The following is a 20,856-nucleotide window of genomic DNA, read 5'->3' on the forward strand; positions in this document are numbered from 1 at the left end:
TACTGCTATTCTTACTCAAACCTTCTCTAATCAGGCTTTGCCCTCCTTAAAATGTTAATCGCTCAGTTGTGTCCGACTCTTCGTGACCCCATGGGCTGTAGCCTGCCGGGCTCCTCTGTCCATGGAATTCTCCAGGCAAGAATACCGGAGTGGGTAGCCATTCCCTTCTCCAGGGGATCTACCTGACCCAGGGACTGAACCTGGGTCTGCAGCATTGCAGGCAAATTCCCTGAGCCACCAGGAAAGCCCTTCCTTCTCTACCCTGAAATGTCAAGGTCACCCCCCAGTGACCTCCCCTGGTGCGGAACCAATAGTTGCTGTTTGCTCAGTGTCCACATTGCTTGACCTGTTCACAGCACCCGACACAGGAGTCGCTCTCTTCACTCTTCACTTCACTCCTCTGAGCCCCCACATCCCTCTGGACCCCTTCCGGCTACCTGGTGGCTCCCAGTCAGTCTCCTCGGCTGTTTCTTCCTCCTTCCTCTGATTAGTCTTTGAACCTCCTCTCTTCTCCATCAGTACTCACTCCCTTGGGGATCTCATCCACTCTCATCACCTCTCACCTGGACCATTGCTGTCTCCCTGCTCCTTTCCCCAACAGCCTGTTTCCCACAAGCAGTCAGGACAGGTGTGAACACCTGAGTCTGGGTCCAGTCCCTGCCTGCTCAGAGCCCTGCTGGGCTCCACCGCATCAGGGTCAGGGAAAGGTGCTCACTGTGGCTCACAAGCCCCATGTGATCAGCACTCGTCATCTCCCTGCCCTCATTTCCCCTTACTCACGCTGCCCCAGCCGTACCAGCCTCCACACCTCAGAGCCTTTGCACAGGCCATTTTCATCACCTAGATCCAGAGTACTTCTTTGCTCACCACACTTCCTTCAAACCTTGGCTCAGCTTCTCCACGAGACTGTCTCTCGCCTCCATATTGACAATTTCAGGGCCTCATGACCATCACCTACTTCTCCTTCCCTTTTCCTTACTTTATTCTTTTCTAACACTCCTATCACACCTCACACATAAGTATAGGTGGATTCTTTACCGTCTGAGCCACCAGGGAAGCCCATATATTGATATAATTTAACCGTATTGTCTGTTCCCCTGGCCACATTGTAATAATCACTATGAGGGCAGAATTGCTGCTGATTTCGCACACTGCACACCAGTGTCCACACCAGTGTGTGACACATAATAAGTGTTTAATAAAGAGATATTAAGTCACTGAATGAATGAACTGTCACATCAGAAACCCACTTCACAGATGAGGAAACTGAGGCATAACAAAACGAAACACCTTTATTTAAAACATGCTGATTCCTGAGTACAACCAGCCTGGGTTGACTCCCAGCTAAGCCTCTTGCCTCAAGGGCATATCTCTTCATCTTTTTGTGCCTCACTTTCTTCTTCTGAAAATGAGGGTGTTAACCATACTTCCCTCATAGGGTTGTTGTGAGAATGAAATGAATTAATATTGGTAAAGCACTCAAGAAATAACCTCCGGTATCTCATAAATAAAAGTGATATTAATATATTAGACACTAAATTATGTTAGTTGCTATTATTATTATACACCATAAAAAGATGACGAGCAACCATTTAGCTATATTTCCATCTGGTGACATTTATTGGGCCCTTCCTAAACCACTGTGCTGAGCATTTAAGACGCATCATTGCGCTGAATTCCATCATGGTGTTTTAATGGCCAAAACGATCCTCGGAGATTGCCCTGGGATAAGAGCCTTCAATGATCTAATGCTTGTTATATCATCTAGTGCCAGTAAGTGCTCGATTCATGTCAGCTGTTACTATTTTGAAATAAATTGATTAAGATCTTGTTAAGAATTAAGCCTGTATCAGGCAAGCAGTCTGTGGACATGGCACAAAGCCTGACTCCGCTTTGCCCGCACAACAGAGAACTGAAGTTGTGGAGACAGGCTTTAGAGACTAGAGTGTATTTTGCCCCCAGGTTGCATTAATAATTAGCTGAAATTTACAAGTGAGTCCACCAGCTTGCCAGGCATGGACATGAAACTCACCAGAGCCTAGTTCCCTGGCTCAGCTCTCCTTAGGAATGTGCCGATTGCTGGTGAGTAGGGGATTTCTGGACCTGAGAGTGGTCCCCTCACACCACGAGGGCAGCCAGATTTCACTGGGGAGCATGGACTTTCAAGTGATGTAGTGTATGAGCCCTGGGTATTCAAAATGCTTATCTGTGATCCTCTCCTGAGGACCATGAGGTGCCTTGCAGCCACCATGTCCAGCCCAGCTGAATGCCAGCTACTGGCTGGGTTAGAATGGCAGGTCACTGCCTGCTGCCAGGGTGTTTGGATGTGTGTGTGTGTCTGTGTGTGTTTGGTGGGGAGGATAATTGTACTGGTTGTCACACTGACTGCAGGATGATACTGGTATTCAGTTTCCAGGGACCTGTGACGCACAGCAGACATCTTCTCCAAAAGGCTATAACAACGTATCCAATCTGAGTCGCTCTTTTCCACCACTAGATCATTCTCCATTCACACCTCTCCCCTTGACATGGGCAGGCCTTTGGGACCGCTTCACCTTTTCAGAGCATCACAGAAGTGACGTTGCTAAGGGGTTGTGGAGGTTGTGTTGTCTGGGGATGCATGCCTGGGGAGCCGTGAGTCCAGTGGTGTGCTCCTAAATGTTTAACAACGGGCTCTTGGACTTCCCTGGGGTCCTGTGATTGAGGCTTTGTCTTCCAATCCAGGGTGTGCAGGTTCGATCCCCGGTTGGGGGATCCATGAAAGACATGTTTTTCAGAGCTTTTGGATTTGGGGATTGTAGCATCTGCTGATTTCTGTGGTGTGACTATACTGTCCATGGCTGATGGCAAGCTACCAAGATGATGTCTCTGAACTTTGGGGTTGGAAAGCACCGTCCACAATGTGCTCCCCGGATCTGGTGTGAACCAGTTCCAGCACACCACCGCCTGAGTCACCATGTGAGTCTGGCTGTCCTGAAGTCATCACAGTGGAGAGACCACAGGAAGATATATATATATGCTTGGGGAGCCTCAGCTGTTTGGGTCTTCCCATCCTAGGTGCTCATGGCTCAGTGGTAAAGAATCCAGGTTTGATCCCTGGGTGAGGAAGTTCCCCTGGAGGAGGGCATGGCAACCACTCCAGTTTTCTTGCCTGGAGAATTCCATGGACAGAGGAGCCAGCTGGGCTACTGGGGGTCGAAAAAGAGTTGGACACGACTTAGCAACTGAACAACACCAACGACGTCCCAGGTGCTAGACAGGGAAGTTAATGAGCCCTCAGATGACCCAGCCCCAATAACCGACTGCTGGGACCTGCACAGCAGCCCCTGAGAATTGCTTAGCTGAGCCCAGTCAGTCCCAGAGCCATCAGAATAATAAAGGAATGGGTATTGTTTTAAGTCACCGCATTTTGAGTGGTCTCTTATGCAGCACTTGCCAAATGTAACGATGGTCAGTGACTTGTATTGCAGGGGACAGGTACTACTCACAGAGGAAGGCCGAGAGAATCCCAGGCAGGATTAAAAGTTCCATTTGGAATGGATAAAGATGTGGTCCGTATATATAACAGAATACTACTCAGTCATAAAAAAGAATGAAATAATGTCATTTGCAGCAACATAGGTAGACCTAGAGATGATTATATTAAGTGAGTTCAGTTCAGTCGCTCAGTCGTATCCGACTCTTTGTGACCCCATGAATCGCAGCACACCAGGCTTCCCTGTCCATCACCAACTCCCGGAGTTCACTCAAACTCACGTCCATCGAGTTGGTGATGCCATCCAGCCATCTCATCCTCTATCATCCCCTTTTCCTCCTGCCCCCAATCCCTCCCAGCATCAGAGTCTTTTCCAGTGAGTCAACTCTTCGCATGAGGTGGCCAAAGTATTGGAGTTTCAGCTTTAGCATCATTCCTTCCAAAAAACACCCAGGGCTGATCTCCTTTAGAAAAGACTAGTTGGATCTCCTTGCAGTCCAAGGGACTCTCAAGAGTCTTCTCCAACACCACAGTTCAAAAGCATCAATTCTTCAGCGCTCAGCTTTCTTCACAATCCAACTCTCACATCCATACATGACCAATGGAAAAACCATAGCCTTGACTAGATGGACCTATGTTGGCAGAGTAACGTCTCTGCTTTTGAATATGCTATCTAAGTTGGTCATAACTTTTCTTCTAAGCAGTAAGTGTCTTTTAATTTTATGGCTGCAATCACCATGTGCAGTGATTTTGGAGCCCCCAAAAATAAAGTCTGACACGTTTCCACTGTTTCCCCATCTATTTCCCATGAAGTGATGGGATCAGATGCCAATATCTTAGGTTTCTGAATGTTGAGCTTTAAGCCAACGTTTTCACTGTCCTCTTTCACTTTCATCAAGAGGCTTTTTAGTTCCTCTTCACTTTCTGCCATAAGGGTGGTGTCATCTGCATATCTGAGGTTATTGATATTTCTCCCGGCAATCTTGATTCCAGCTTGTGCTTCTTCCAGCCCAGCGTTTCTCATGATGTACTCTGCATACAAGTTAAATAAGCAGGGTGACAATATACAGCCTTGACGGACTCCTTTTCCTATTTGGAACCAGTCTGTTGTTCCATGTCCAGTTCTAACTGTTGCTTCCTGACCTGCATACAGGTTTCTCCAGAGGCAGGTCAGGTGGTCTGGTATTCCCATCTCTTTCAGAATTTTCCACAGTTTATTGTGATCCACACAGTGAAAGGCTTTGGCATAGTCAATAAAGCAGAAATAGATGTTTTTTTGGAACTCTCTTGCTCTTTCGATGATCCAGCAGATGCTGGCAATTTGATCTCTGGTTCCTCTGCCTTTTCCAAAATCAGCTTGAACATCTGGAAGTTCATGGTTCACATATTGCTGAAGCCTGGCTTGGAGAATTTTGAGCATTACTTTACTAGCATGTGAGATGAGTGCAATTGTGCGGTAGTTTGAGCATTCTTTCTCATTGCCTTTCTTTGGGATTGGAATGAAAACTGACCTTTTCCAGTCCTGTGGCCACTGCTGAGTTTTCCAAGTTTGCTGGCATATTGAGTGCTGTACTTCCACACCATCATCTTTCAGGATTTGAAATAGCTCTACTGGAATTCCATCACCTCCACTAGCTTTGTTCATAGTGATGCTTTCTAAGGCCCACTTGACTTCGCATTCCAGGATATCTGGCTCTAGGTGAGTGATCACACCATCGTGATTATCTTGGTTGTGAAGATCTTTTTTGTACAGTTCTTCTGTGTATTCTTGCCACCTCTTCTTAATATCTTCTGTTTCTGTTAGGTCCATATCATTTCTGTCCTTTATCGAGCCCATCTTTGCATGAAATGTTCCCTTGGTATCTCTAATTTTCTTGAAGAGATCTCTAGTCTTTCCCATTCTGTTGTTTACCTCTATTTCTTTGCATTGATCGCTGAGGAAGGCTTTCTTATCTCTTCTTGCTATTCTTTGGAACTCTGTATTCAGATGCTTATATCTTTCCTTTTCTCCTTTGCTTTTCGCCTCTCTTCTTTTCACAGCTATTTGTAAGGCCTCCCCAGACAGCCATTTTGCTTTTTTGCATTTCTTTTCCATGGGGATGGTCTTGATCCCTGTCTCCTGTACAATGTCACGAACCTCATTCCATAGTTCATCAGGCACTCTATCTATCAGACCTAGTCCCTTAAATCTATTTCTCACTTCCACTGTATAATCATAAGGGATTTGATTTAGGTCATACCTGAATGGTCTAGTGGTTTTCCCTACTTTCTTCAATTTAAGTCTGAATTTGGCAATAAGGATTTCATGATCTGAGCCACAGTCAGCTCCCGGTCTTGTTTTTGCTGACTGTATAGAGCTTCTCCATCTTTGGCTGCAAAGAATATAATCAATCTGATTTCGGTGTTGACCAAAGTGAAGTAAGAGACAAATGGCATGTAATATCACTTATACATGGAATCTAAACTATAACTCAATGAACTTATCTATAAAACAGAAACAGACTCACAGACATAGAGAACAGACTTGCGGTTCCCAAGAGGGAGGGGAATGAGGGAAGGAGGGACTGAGAGTTTGGGATTAGCAGATGCAAACTATTATAAGTAGAATGGATAAACAAGATCCTGGGGTTTCCCTGGGGGTCCATTGACTGTCTCTGTGCTCCCAATGCAGGGGGCCTGAGTTCGATTCCTGGTCAGGGAACTAGATCCCACATGCTGCAACTAAGACCCAGTGCAGCCAAATAAATAATCCATAATTTAAAAACATTATTAAAAAAAAGACCAAGGTTCTAATGTGTAGCACAGAAAACTATGTTCAGTATCCTGGGGTAAGCCATAATGGAAAGGAATATGAAAAAAGAAGGTCTATGTATGTATAACTGAACCACTTTGCTGTACAGCAGAAATTAACCCAACATTGTAAATCACCTATATTCTCTTTTTTGCTTTAATTTTTTTCCTAAATCAACTATATTTCAATAAAATAAGTTTTTTAAAAAGTTCCATCTGGGCAGAGGTACTCATTTGAAAGTTGTTTTTTTTCTTCCTGTTTCTTGATCTAAAGTCAGGTTACACGTGTGTTCATTTGTGAAAATTCATCAGGCTATACAGTTTGTTTCTAGAAAAGGTTTACTGGCAACAATAATAACAATAAAAACAGAGATGGTAGTCCATGGAAAGGAATCAAAAGATATCCAAAAGGCTCTCCGCAAAGTTATCAAACAGAAAATAGGATGAGGACGACGATGATGATTTTAAAAAGTGAAAGTGTTAGTTGCTCAGTCATGTCCGACTTTTTGCAACTCCATGAACTGTGTAGCCTGCCAGGCTCCTCCGTCCATGGAATTCTCCAGGCAAGAATACTGGACTGGGTGCCATTCCCTTCTCTGAGGGATCTTCCCCATCCAGGGATGGAACCTGGGTCTCCTGCATTGCAGGCAGATTCTTTACCATCTGAGCCACAAGGGAAGCTGTTTCACAAACACATGAGTCATCCTTGCCCAGGGGTCATGCTAGTCTTCTCTGTATCGTTCCAATTTTAGTATATATGCGCTGCCCAAAGCGACCACAAAAGGATTGTTTTTAAATTCAAGAACCCTTGAAACTATTAAGAGGTAGCTTTTCTCTTTCCTCGGTGGTTCCTCGAATCGTGTAGGGCCTTTTCAGAGTGACTGGAAAATTTCGCACAAAAATACCCCCATGATTCAGTGGTAAAACCATTGCCATGGTATAATAAGCATTATTTTATGATTATTTCTGATGGTCCTGGGGACTACCTGGGCTCAGTCACATGGTTCTCAGGGGCTCTTGTGCCGTGGGCCTCAGGCAGAGCATGGCACTCAGTCATCTTCTGAAAGTTCGTCATGCCTCCGCTGAGCGCTGGACCTGGGGACTCTCTGGCTGGGAATTCCCCAGGCAGATCCCCATCTCCGTGTGGTGTCCCCTGCTAGCTGCACACTTTTCCCAGAGTAGTTACTCTTGATGAAGATCCAATAATATCATTTCATTGTCACAGCTCATGATTCATTAAACTGTCTTCATTTCATATAGCGTTTTTGAAAGTAATTTTATTTATTATTCTTATTTTTGGCCATGCTGGGTCTTCATTGCTGCTCGGCTTTTCTCTAGTTGCAGAGTGCTCTAGGGCGCGAGGGTTTCAGAAGCTCTAGTTTTTCAGTAGCTCTAGTTTCTTTTTTTCAGTAGCTCTAGGGTTTCAGTAGCTCTAGTTGTGGCTCCCAGGCTCTAGAGCACAGGCTCCATAGTTGTGATGCACAGGCTTAGCTGTCTTGAGGCATCTGGAATCTTCTCGGATCAGGAATCGAATCTGTGTCTCCTACATTGGCAGGCGGATTCTTTACCATCACGCCACCTGGGAAGCCCTATAGTGTTATTTTTACTTGGTTAATTTTCTTCCTTAACTTTGTTAATTTTATCTTTATTAATTTACCAAGTATACTTCTATTGATTTTGAGATTACTTTTATGATTTGATCAGCTAATAATATATTGGAATAACTTAGGTGCAACCATTGCTTATTTATTATTTTTAAATTTTTTTTGGCTGGGCCATGCGGCATGCAAGATCTTTAGTTCCCTGACTAGGGATCAAACCCTTGCCCCCTGCAGTGAGACCGCAGGGTCTTAACTGCTGAACCACCAGAGAAGTCCCAACCTTTGTATATTTATAAATATATGAGTGTACTTGCTGCGGTATTTATACATTTTTGTACTTGAAGTGTCCTGTCACTAACTTTTGTTTTATGAATTTGGAATACTGAGCAAACAGTTGCTGTGAATGGTAATGTTTCAGTATCAGTCTAAAAAAATACACAGGCTTTGTCTTTGTCTCCCTATCTTAGGAGTCACTGTATAATTATTTGAGTGTTTCTGTATGCCTGAATTTTTTCAGAATTTAATCATGGGGGTAGAAGAGACTCGACTGCAAAGATTCAGTATCAGTAAATCCCATTAGGACCCTCTGCTGGGGGCAGGGAGTGGCTGAGGGTTTCCAGGAGTCTAGGCTGCTGCTCCCTGCAGGACGGCTGGTGGTCAGGAGCTCCCACTATGGAGGCAGACAAGCCAGGTTCAAATCCTGGTGCTGGGCTTCCCTGGTGGCTCAAGGGTAAAGAATCCACCTGCCAAGGCAGGAGACATGGGTTCAGTCCCTGATTAGGGAAGATCCCAGATGCCTTGGAGCAACGAAGCCCACGCTCCACAATAACGAGTCTGTGCTCTAGAGCCCGCGCTCTGCAAGGAGAAGCCCGAATGTCTCAACTAGAGAGTAGCCCCTGCTTGTTGCAGAGAGAAAAACCAGACCAGCAACAAAGACTCAGCACAGCCAGACAAAAAAAAAAAAATCTGGTTCTGCCTTTTCTCGGGCGGGCCATCACTTTTGCATGTTGCTGGCCTCTGAGCCTCAGTTTTCTCATCTGTAACATGTGACATATGAATAACTGTTCTATCTCAAGGGCTGGATGTGAGCAGTGAAGGAGAAATATCCTTAAGTCATGCCTGGGACTCAAGGAATAAGTAAGACCCAATGTCATACGAGAACTAATCGGATTTCACTCTTTGGATGAAGATTTGGTAATCTGAACCTAGTGAGATGCCCTTTGTGGATGTCCCTTGGGGAGAAGGGAAATGGGAGAGGCGGGTGGGCACATGTCCAACTCATCTCCCTTTCAAAACTCTTGCCAACTACCAGGGCACCCATGTTGAACTTGAACACCTCGGGGAGAATGCATGAACAAGCCACCAAGCCAAAGCCAGGAACTACCTCCAGTAACACTTCACGGAGATACAGTGTACGCACCGTGGTAAGCGAGGGAATCTCAGTGGTGGGATTTGGGGCACATTTCTGCGGTTCTTCCCTGGTGGCTCAGCTGGTGAAGAATCCGCCCGCAATGAGCGAGCCTGGGTTCGACCCCTGATTTGGGAAGATCCCCTGGAGAAGCAAATGGCTATCCACTTCAGTATTCTGCCTGGAGAATTCCATGGACTGTATAGTCCATGAGGTTGTAAACAGTCGGGCACGTCTGAGCGACTTTCACTTTCTGCGGTGTGTGCATGCATGCATATATTCCATTTATATTTGCCCAAGAGTCCTATTTCCCAGAAACTTTTAAAAATTAAAAAAATACATTCACGGGTGTCTAATTTACATCCAATAAAATGCAAACATTTCAAGCGTACAGTCTGTGTTCTAACAGCTGTATGCAAAGGTACAACCATCCTCATAAATAAGAGGTGAGACATTTCTGTTACTCTAGACTGTTTACCCTTTCCCACGTCCACCCCAACCACTAATTTGCTTTTTGTCACTAGAAGTTTTCTTTTCTAGAGTTTCATATAAATGGAATCATATGGTGTGCCAGTTACCAATTTACTGCCTTACAGCTCCAAGTTGAGAAACTGGAGTTTAGGCCTTTAAATCTTCTTCCTTCTCCGGCTGCCATGCTACAGTTTTCCAGTAGAGGGAGCCAGAGAGGTGTTGCAGGAGGAAAGAGTTTTGCTTCTAGCTTCCAGACGCGGTTCCCCAAAGGCAGGTAGCTTTTCCTGCCTCCTTCACAAGGGTGTAGGCTTCTCCAGTGCGTGGCAGTGAGGAGCACCCCTCAGCCAGCATCTTGCCCTGGCACCCACCTCAGCTGGTTTCTTGGCTGAGTGCCTCTGGTGAGACACTTCTTGTGAACTGTTTTCCCTAGCATCCTTAAAGGACTGACTTCTGGCAAGTTCCAGAGGCAAGTTTCACAGCCGGAGCACCAAAGGGACTCCTTTGCCCTTTAGTGAGCCATGTCCAAGTGTTCTCCCAAAGCGTCAAGGTCTGGGGACCTCCCTGGTGGTCCAGTGGTTTAAGTCTCCGTGCTCCCAATGCAGGGAGCTAGGGTTCAATCCCTGGTCAGGGAACTAGATCCTGCATGCCACAGCTAAGACCTGGCGTAGCCAAATAAATAAAAATAGATGTTACACAAAAACAAAACCCCCAAAGCGCGAGGGTTTCTGGGACTGCCAAGGACAGTCTGGAGCTGACACCTTTCTCAAGCTCTCTATCTTAGATCTAAGGGGTAGAGGCTGCTCCCTGTATTTATATTCTTTACCATTCTCTTTCTTTCTCAGTAGCTACTCCTTCTAACTCTAATCCCCTGCTATGATGGATAAATCTGTATATTAAACATTCTCCCTTCAAATTACTGTGTGGTTTCAGTCTCTGGATTGGACCCTGAGTAATAACCATAGGATGCACCTTTGCGTCTTCTTTCCTTCAGCAGAATACTGTGTGATTCAGTCACATCGTTGCTGTATTAATCGCCAGCTCACTCCTGTTTATCACTGAGTAGTACTCCATTGAACAGATAAACCACAATCTGTTTACTCACTCGGCATGATGGACATTTGGATTGTTTCCAGCTTGAGGCTGTTATGAATAAAGCTTCTATGAACATTCACATTCAAGTGGTTGTCTGGACATACGTTTTCATTTCTCATGAGTAAATACGTAGGAGTGGAATTCTTGGATCACATGTTCTTCACGAGAACACACCCAATCATTTTTTTCAGCATGACTGTGCACACCCATTAACATGTATGACGGCTGCACTTGCTAGCACCTTGTAGGGTCAATCTTTTCAATTTTAGGCAGAATGGCTTCCATTTCATGCCTTGGAGAGATTTCCCTCTACCTGACATTCTCCCTTATCAATTTTAACACTTTACTCTTGAACGGTGGTGCTGTCTCTATTTTATTTTATTTTTTGGTCACACTGTGCTACTTGCAGGATCTTAGTTCCCCAACCTGGGATTGAACCCGAGCCCTCAGCTGGGAAAGCGCCCAGTCCTAATCACTGGCCTGTCACGGAGGGAAGTCCTGCCAGTGTTGTTCCTAACCTACAACAAATGGTTACAGAAATATCATCAAGAAACAAGATTGAGACCTCACTTGTGGTCCAGTGGCTAAGACCCTGAGCTCCCAATGCAGGGGGCCCGGGCTCAATTCCTGGTCAGGGAACTAGACCCCATATGCCCCAACTAAGAGTTTACATGCTCCCGCAACTGGAACCTGGTGAAGGCAAATAAGGGCTTTCCAGGTGGTGTTAGTGGTAAAGAGCCCACCTGCCAATGTAGAGAGGCAGGTTTGATCCCTGGGTTGGGAAGATCCCCTGGAAGAGGGCATGGCAACCCACTCCAGTATTCTTGCCTGGAGAATCCCATGGATAAAGGAACCTGGCAGGCAGCAGTCCATAGGTTTGCCAAGAGCGGGACACAACTGAAGCAACATGCATGCAGCCAAATAAATAAAAAATTAAAAACAAATGAAATATATGAGCAAAAGGGTACATCGTACAGCACAGGAGATTATAGTCAAACAAACAGAAAAACCCCCAAAAACAAGACTGAAAATTTCTCGCTCTTTAGAATTATTTGCATGTACAAAGATTTGGCGTGCCTTCTCCTTCAAGAAGGAAGACTGAGCTATAACTAATCAGGGCCTGCACTGGCCTGTAAGAATCTTTAGGTAGATTTTTTTTTTTTTTAAGGCACCTCTTCTGGGTGAAGGCAAGCCTGGGGTAGCATGACCTGGTGACTGGAGCAAGGCATGGATTTGAGCCCCCACTCATACCACTGCCCCTGGCTGGCCTCATAATTACAACAGCTGGTCCTGTGCTGCGTGCGTGCTAAGTCACATCCAAACCACTTTGTGACCCTATGGACTATAACCCACCAGGTTCCTCCATCCATGGGATTCTCCAGGCAAGAATACAGTGTGGGTTGCCATGCTCTCCTCCAGGGGAACTTCCCGACCCAGGTATGGAACCCAGGTCTCATGTCTCCTGCATTGGCAGGCAGGTTCTTTACCACTAACACCACCTGGGGTTCTGTCTCCAAGTGAGGTGGACTGGGTTTAAGCCAGCAGGGAGTGGTGGAGCCTCTGTCAGTCCGGAGAGAAGAGCCCAGCGTGGAGGCCGTGCCAGCACTCACTCTGGCTGACTTACTGCCCAGTAGGAAGGTGGGCCTAGTTTGGCCACATCTTCCAGTTTGTCAAGAGACTGGAAATCCCTGTATTTATGTGAAATCACCCGATTTTTAAATGTTAGCAGTGCATTTAAGGAAAAAAAATTATTATAGCACAGTGTAAGCCAGAAGAGACAGACCTTCAAACCCAGGAACTGACTGGGATGATCTTTCGCGGCTTCCGTATTATTCCCATTGATTGTCACGACATGAGGAAACTGAGGCCCAGTGAGGTGAAATGATGTCCTCAGCAGTCAGAAGGGGAGTGGCACGGACTCCCCTGGTGGCCCAGAAGCGAAGAATCCACCTTGCAATGCAGGGTACATGAGTTCAACCCCTAGTCGGGGAACTAGGATTTCACATGCCTGAGAGCAACTAAGCCTATGGGCCACAACTAGAGATCCCACATGTTGTAACTAAGACCTGATGCAGCCAAATATACACATATTAAAAAGAAAAGATTTCTTGGATATAATACCAAAAGTATGATTTATAAAAGAAAAAAATGGATTAATTAAACATTATCAAAATTTTAAACCTTTGCACTTCAAAAGACATTATTAAGAAAATGAAAGACAAGCTACAGGTTGGCAGAAAATATTTGTATATCACACACTTGATAAAATACTTGAATCTAGAATCTATAAAGAACACTTAAAATTCAATTAAATGACAAGTCAGTTTAAAAACTGACAAAAGATTTGAATAGACATTTCACCAAAGAAGAAATACAAAGGACTAATAAGCAAATGTGGGCTTCCCAGCTGGCACTAGTCATAAAGAACCCACCTGCTAATGCAAGAGACACGGGTTGATCCCTGGGTTGGGAAAATCCCCTGGAGAAGGCCATGGCAACCCACTCTAGTACCCTTGTCTGGAGAATCTCATGGACAGAGGAGCCTGGCTGGCTAGCAGTCCATAGGATCACAAAGAGTCAGCATAACTGAAGCGACTTAGCACAGCAATAAGCATGTGAGAAGATGCTCAACATCATGAGTCAAGAAGGAAATGCAAATTAAAATCACAGTGAGATGCCACTTCATGCTGTCTAGAATGGCTGCTGTCCAAAAGATTGGTGAGGACAGGGAGAGCCCAGGACCCTTATACACTGCTGGTGGGAATGTAAAATGGTAAAGCCTCTTTGGAAAACAGTTTCTATAAAAGTTAAACATTAAAAAAAAGGAAGTGAAATATAAATTTACCATGAAATCCAACAATTCTTTTTTTTTTAAATTATGTATTTATTTATTTTGGCTTCAAGGAATATGGGATCCTAGTTCTTCAACCAGGGATCAAACTTGTGCCCCCTACATTGGAAGCTTGGAGTCTTAACCACTGGAAGTTTGAAACACAGCAATTCTACTACTAGGCTATCTACCCAAGAGAAATGAAAAGGTATGTCACGCAAAGACTGACTTGACTGCCAAAGTGCACAGCAGCGTTATATATTTGAAAACAACCCAGGTGTCTATCAGCTGGTGAATGGATAAGCAATATGTGGTCTGTCCATACAGTGGAATGCTGCTCAACAGTGAAAGGAATGAGGACCCCCCTGGTGGTGCAGTGTTTAAGAATCTGCCCGCAAAAAAAAAAAAAAAAAAAGAACCCTCCTGCAGGGGACACTGGTCTGACCCCTAGTCGGGGAAGATTCCACAAACTGCGGGTCAACTACGGAGACCTCGTGCTGCAACCACTGAAGGCCCAGCACCCTAGAGCCCCTGCTTAATGGCAGCTAGAGAAAGACCACGCACAGCAAGGAAGACCCAGTGCAGCCAAAAGTCGAAACAAAATGAAACAATGAAACGAATGGAGTAATGGTACAAGATACAGTGAGAATGAACCCTAAGACAGCAGGCTAAGTGAAGGTGCTGGATACAAAAGGCTACATATTGTATGACGGATCTATATGAAAGGTCCAGAAAAGACCTATCTAAATACAGGGAAAGATGAGTTGCTGTGCCTGGGCGTGGGAACAAGGAGTGACCACAACTAGGCACAATGGATATTTTGGAGGTGATAGAAATGCTCTAAAAACTGTAGTGCTGGCTGCCAAACTCAGAAAACTCACTGAATCACTGAATCGTACACTCAACAGGGCTGAATTTTATGGTATGTAAATTACTTCAATAAAGCTGTCAAAAAAAAAAAAAAAAAAACCCAAACCCTGCACACTTTACAGTTACAGCGTGTAAGACTTAAATAGGGTAACAGAACAGAATATAGATGTGATCAGCCTTGATGGTGTGAAAGCAAGTGCATTACCGACAAGACGGGAAAGGAAAGGTGGGGGAGGAGACGCCAAGACACTCCTCTCACTCACTGAGTATCTCGGGAATCAAAACTTGCCAGGATAAAAAAATACAAGTAAAGCATACAACGTAAAGTCTCAAAGGCAAATAAGAAATGATCTTCGAAAAGTACAAGTGTTAAAAATTAGTGGAGTGAATACACACTGAGCTAAATACCATCTTTCATAGCTGACGGTAATAGACGATTTTGAATTCCTCTATTTCTCGGTCATTTTCACTGTCATCACCTTCTCAGTTATCCAACTGCCTTCTGAACCACAGCATGGGTGAGATGAGAGGCAAAGTTACTTTGGATTTTGGTATATTCTAGTTTAAACGTCATGGACATCATGTGTATTAAAGACTATGCTTTTATAAGAAAAAAAAAACAACCAACCAATAACACAATGTTACCATAATTTCCTTATAATCAGTGAGAACTCCCATACACCTGATGAGAGTAAAAATTGATGCAACCACTTTGGAAACTAGTTGGGGTTTTTTTTTGTTTGTTTGTTTGTTTTTTTAACTGAAGTTAGAAAAGTGCCTTTCCAGCAAGCTGGCAGTTTGACCCTAAAGCCAGGAAACATATACTAGGATATTCGCGACAGCATTGACCCTCATAGCTCCAATCTGGAAATGATCCAGGTACCCACATAGGGTGTAAAAATGAATTAAGGCAGTCATAGAACGGAAGACTCAGTAGCAATAACAATAAGCAAACACGACAGCACAAATGGACCTCAAAAGCATAATTTGGGGTGAAATTTACCAGAGACACAAGTCATCCAGAGTGTGAGTCCCAGGACAACCAGACAGTCGGGGTGGCCTGGGGCAGTCCTGATTTACACGCAGTGTCCCAGGGTAATTAGGGTAAATATCAGTGACCCCTACCACTTCCAAAATTACCTGGTTTGAAAATTGGATGATAAAATTATATTCTCACACCAGTGATTTTTAGAAAGTTTACAAACAGGCTAAACTAATAAATGCTATTTACAAATGTACATACAGGTACTAAAATCATATGTGTATATATATATATATATATACACATATATCAGTTCAGTTGCTCAATTGTATCTGACTCTTTGTGACCCCATGGACTGCAGCACACCAGGCTTCCCTGTCCATCACCATCACTGGCACTTGCCCAAAATAATGTCCATTGTGTCGGTGATGCCATCCAACCATCTCATCCTCTGTCGTCCCCTTCTCCTCCCGCCTGTAGGTACATATATATAAAACAAGCAGAAACTTCCCTGGTGATCTAGTGGCTAAGACTCCATGCTCCTAATGCAGGGGAAAGGGTTAGCCACTCAGTCGACTCTCTGCGACCCCCATGGACCATAGCCTGCCAGGTTCCCCGTCCATGGGATTCTCCAGACAAGAATACTGGAATGGGTAGCCATTCCCTTCTCCAGGGGATCTTCCTGACCCAGAGATCGAACCCAGATCTCCTGCATCGCAGGCAGATTCTTTACCATCTGAGCCACCAGGGGGCTTGGGTTCAACCCCTGCTTGGGGAACTAGATCCCATATGCCACAACAAAGACTGAAGATCCTGTGTGCCACAACTAAGACCCAGTGCAGCCAAATGAACAAATACTAAATATTTTTAAAAACCCACAACATGAAACAAAATAACCAAGCAGGGAAATGAGCATTATGAAAGTCAGGATGCTGGTTCCCTCTGTGGGGAAGGAGAAGGCTACTTACTAACCAGAGAAACATCTAGGGGGCTGGCAATGTTCTCCTTATTGGCCTGGGTGCTGGTTATATACTTTGTTATATATTTCATGTACTTTTCTGAATGAGTGTTATATTTTACAATTAAAAAAATTATTAATGCTATCAATGAACACCATGATTATTTAAGTCAAAGAAGGGAACACTCGAATTGCATCTTAGTACATATTAACAGTTCACATTGGTCGATGCTTTCTTGGTGTGAGGCACCCTGGGAAATTCTTTATGTGCATCATCTCATTCCCTGGAGGCAGCATTGACATTTCTGGGGCATCACAGGGCCAGCCAGGGACACTGGTTTTGGGAACTGCTGGTGACAGCCTGCAGAGGAGGTGGCACTGGGTAGAGGTGAAACTTTGTCAGTTGCAGCCCCAGGTTAGCCTCAGCCCAAACTCAAACTTTTTCATGAACTTGGGCAAATGGGTTTCCCTCTCTCAGCGTAGATTTCTCCTCTGGAAAATGGGACGTGAATGGCCACATGTCTTCTCCAGGCTTTCCTGGTGGCTCAGCCAGTAAAGAATCTGCCTGTAGTGCAGGAGACCTGGGTTTGATCCCTAGGTTGGGAAGATCCCCTGGAGGAGGAAACGGCAAGTCACTCCTGTATTCTTGCCTGGGAAATCCCATGGACAGAGGAGCCTGGTGGGTTAGAGTCCATGGGACTTAGTCCATTTAGACTAAGTGACTAAACCACCACCACACTCCACAATCCCTAAATGCGAAAGCTCTGAAAACCAAGTCTTTCACAGACCCACTTGGTGGCAGACCTGCCTGGAACTGATGGAAGGTTTTATTTATGATACGAACATGCATTTCACTGAAGAATTATCCATGTGTTTGATTACTCCCCAGTCCTGCTAGGGATTTTTTTTGGAAAAAATTGTAAGTAATTATTTATTTTTGGCTGCCCTATGGCTTCGTTGCTGCACGCAGGATTCTCTGTTTGCGGAGAGCAGGAGTTGCTCTCTGGTTTCCGTGGGCGGGCTCTTAATAGTGGGAGTTTCTCTTGTCATGGACGAGCTCCACGCCTTGTCTTAGGCGTGGGGCTCCAGTAGTTGTGGGCTTGTGGGCTCTAGAGTGTGGATTCAGTAGCTGTGATGCACAGGCTTAGTTGCCCCTTCTCATGTGGAATCCTCCCGGCCCAGGATCTAACCTGTGTCTCTTGCATTAGCAAGCTGATCCCCAACCACTGGACCATCAGGGAAGTCTACCCCAATAAGGATCATATGTAATACACAGGATGGTTCTTTGTGACCTGCCTCATATTCAGTTCCCAAATGCACTGAATAGCAAAAGTTTTGGCTAACACGCTGTGGCCTTGTAGTAACTCTCACTTCCCATGGTGATGGGGAAATTAAACAAGATCAAGGCCAGCTATGCGACTGGAGTCTGGGGCTGCACCTCCTTATGTCAGAATCGTGCAGTCACTGAAACCACGCCTGGAGGGATGTAGGTTTAGAGGATTTGTGCCTAGGAAGGAGCAAAATACAGCAGGACACAGAACTGCACCAATGGCAAGATCAGAGCCATCTGGTGAATTTAAAAACAGGCAAAAGATGGACCGTCCTAGTGGTTCAGTGGCTAAGAATCTGCCTCCCAGTGCAGGGGACGCAGGTTCATCCCTGGTCGGAAAACTAGGAGGCCATATGCTTCAGGGGCAGCTAAGCCTGTGCGCTGCAATTATTGAGCCCCAAGCGCAGTTATGATGTTACGCATAATTATTCACAGGTGAGCTGACCATGGTTGTTAAGAAAAACCCTTCACAAAATACTAACAGCTACTGTTAACTGAACACTAAATCCTCCAGGCACGTGGAAAGTGCTTTCCAAGATCTCACAGAAGTCTCACCAACAGCCCCATGAGCCCGGTGCTATTTTTCAGCTGGGGAAACTGAGGCTTGGAGGAGGGAAGCAATCAACCCGAGGTCACCCAACAAGCAAGGGGCAGATTGGGGTGGAGGACTCCAGGGTTGTGCCACTGTGCATGTATTCATCTCTGAGTTTCTAAACTTTCATCTTACTTTATTTTTTATATTTGTTTATTTTTCTGTCTCAATGCATTTTATTTATTTATTTTTATTGGAGTATAGATGCTTTACAATGTTGTGTTAGTTTCTGCTGATAAATCGTCTTTAGCCGCTTCAGTCATGTCTGACTCTGTACGAACCCATAGATGGCAGCCCACCAGGCTCTCCCATCCCTGGGACTCTCCAGGCAAGAACACCAGAGTGGGTTGCCATTTCCCTCTCCAATGCGTGAAAGTGAAAAGTGAAAGTGAAGTCGCTCAGTAGTGTCCGACTCTTAGCGACCTCATGGACCGCAGCCTCCCAGGCTCCTCCGTCCATGGGATTTTCCAGGCAAGAGTACTGGAGTGGGGTGCCATTGCCTTCTCCGTTATCTTCCCTAGATTTCACCATAAAAATGTGACCACAGAAAAGCTGAAAATACAATTAACATGGATATCTCTGTTCCATATTTTGCCATATTTGCTTTCTCTCTCTCTTTTGATCAAATATTAAATACCTGAATATGCATCTCCTAAGAAAGAATAAGAACCCTCTATAGGTCTATTATCTCTCAACCCACTAAGAGAAATTCAATCTACTATCTAATACTCAGTCTGTGAACACTTTCTCTCATTGTTCCAAGGTCTTCTGGAATTGTATCTTCCAAACAAAGATGGGACTCACACACTGCTGGGGGTGCTCATTTCTCCCTAATCTCTTTTAATCTAAAAGACTGCCCCTGGGAATTACCTAGCAGTCCAGTGGTTAGGACTCCAAAATCTCACTGCCAAGGGCCGGGTTTTTTTTGGATACCTGGTCTGGGAGCTAGTATCACCAAAACGAAACAAAAACAAAAAACACTGCCCTGGCCTTTTCCATTTTTGTTAAACAGATTATATTACTTTTATCATAGGGAAAAAACAAGGCAATCTCATTTATATTTGATTTGTGAACCATATGTATATCTTGATTGGATTGAAAAATTAGCATTTAAATAAATATGAAAACTTTCTTAAAAGGAGAATCAACAGATTCTATATATGTATATAGACTATGCAAATATATATAGATATGCTTAAAAAAAAGAAACAAAAGTTCACAAAAAATTATTTCTTTAGAGAAGCTAAAAGGAATGTTGTGATTATACAGGGAGGAGAGAAACCCTGGAGATGATAAGCTTCTGTCCCCATCTATTTTTAGCAAAAGATTACAGACATTGTGTAAAAGTTGATAAACTAGCAAATAACAATGGAAGAATTTGCTTTAAAGATTTGGAAGGAACTACCAGAGGAATAAAGAGCAAAAAAGGTTTAAAACGGCACACTACGGATCACAAGTTACTCCTGCCATTTCTGAAAAGTAATTTAATTACAAAATTTAAAAACTGGCTGCGGAGGAGACTGCGCTTGTTTAAAGGATTGATATTGCATGCAAACCTTTGTCTTTTGTACTTGTGTTACTGGGACAGTAAAAAAATGTTATTGTCTATTTTAAAAGTAGATTGGTAATACTATAGTCTTTCAAAATAGCGGTAAACAGCTGCCGTCTAAAGTTGAAAGATCAAGACACGGAACGTTAAGAAATATGACCGGTCACTGCAAAAGTTAACTTAGAACAAAGTTTAAATTGGGTAGAGCGGCAGCAGCTAAAAACAAACTGCCCAAGTTGCTAAAGCAAGAAACGGTGCTCTAAGATCTTCCGACTTGTAGATTTTCCTGCCAGCCAGAGGACACAAAAAACAGAATTGGTAAAAAGTGGTCCGCCCTTTCACCAGCTGCTGTTGAACACGTGTTGGTCGAGTACGTGGTGGGTGGGGGTGGTGCTTAATAGTGGCCTCTTCAGACCAGCAGGCGGGCGGAGAGGCGAGGGCTTGAGCGGACCGGTTTTATAGCCAAGCCCTTTTCCTACGATCTGGGGCTTTCAAACGTGCGTTCGTGTAACTCTGGACTTAAAGGGGCAGAAGCCGGGGAAGGGGTGATGGGGCGCAGGACTCCAGGGACACCGCCACTCCGGGCCGGGCCTGGGACGGAAATCCTACCCGGGGCGCCCCAGTGAGTGTGGACGGACACCGGTCCCGACCTCGGTCCCTACCTGTCCCGGCGCTCACCTGGAGGCCTGCTCGGAGGTGGCGGCGGACTACGATCCCCTTCCCCACCCTGCTCTGAGAGGCAGTCCGGGGGGTTGCTCCTCGCGATCGGCCCCGCCCAGGGAGTCCTCTAGGAGGGTGGGGGGTTGGTGGCGGCGGCTGAAGTCTGGAGCCGGGGGCTGGAGACTGTGAAGTCCGGCGGGCAGGAGGGCGGCTGCGCTGAGCCGGAGCGAGGGAAGGGCGGGGTCTGG

General features: G+C 45.0%; 1 protein-coding gene across 2 annotated transcripts in view; it reads right to left on the minus strand.

Moving 5' to 3' along the window:
• Nucleotides 1–20,856, minus strand: part of FBXO17 (F-box protein 17) — a 31,830-nt gene extending 10,974 nt beyond the window's left edge. Inside the window, exon 1 of one of the 2 annotated variants that reach the window (XM_018062376.1) lies at nucleotides 20,611–20,856. The gene's annotated coding sequence lies outside the window, so the exon portion shown is untranslated. The remainder of the gene's footprint in view (nucleotides 1–20,610) is intronic. The other variant, XM_018062377.1, reaches the window with a different exon arrangement.

Source organism: Capra hircus, chromosome 18 (assembly GCF_001704415.2).
Source record: "Capra hircus breed San Clemente chromosome 18, ASM170441v1, whole genome shotgun sequence".
NCBI lineage: Eukaryota > Metazoa > Chordata > Mammalia > Artiodactyla > Bovidae > Capra > Capra hircus.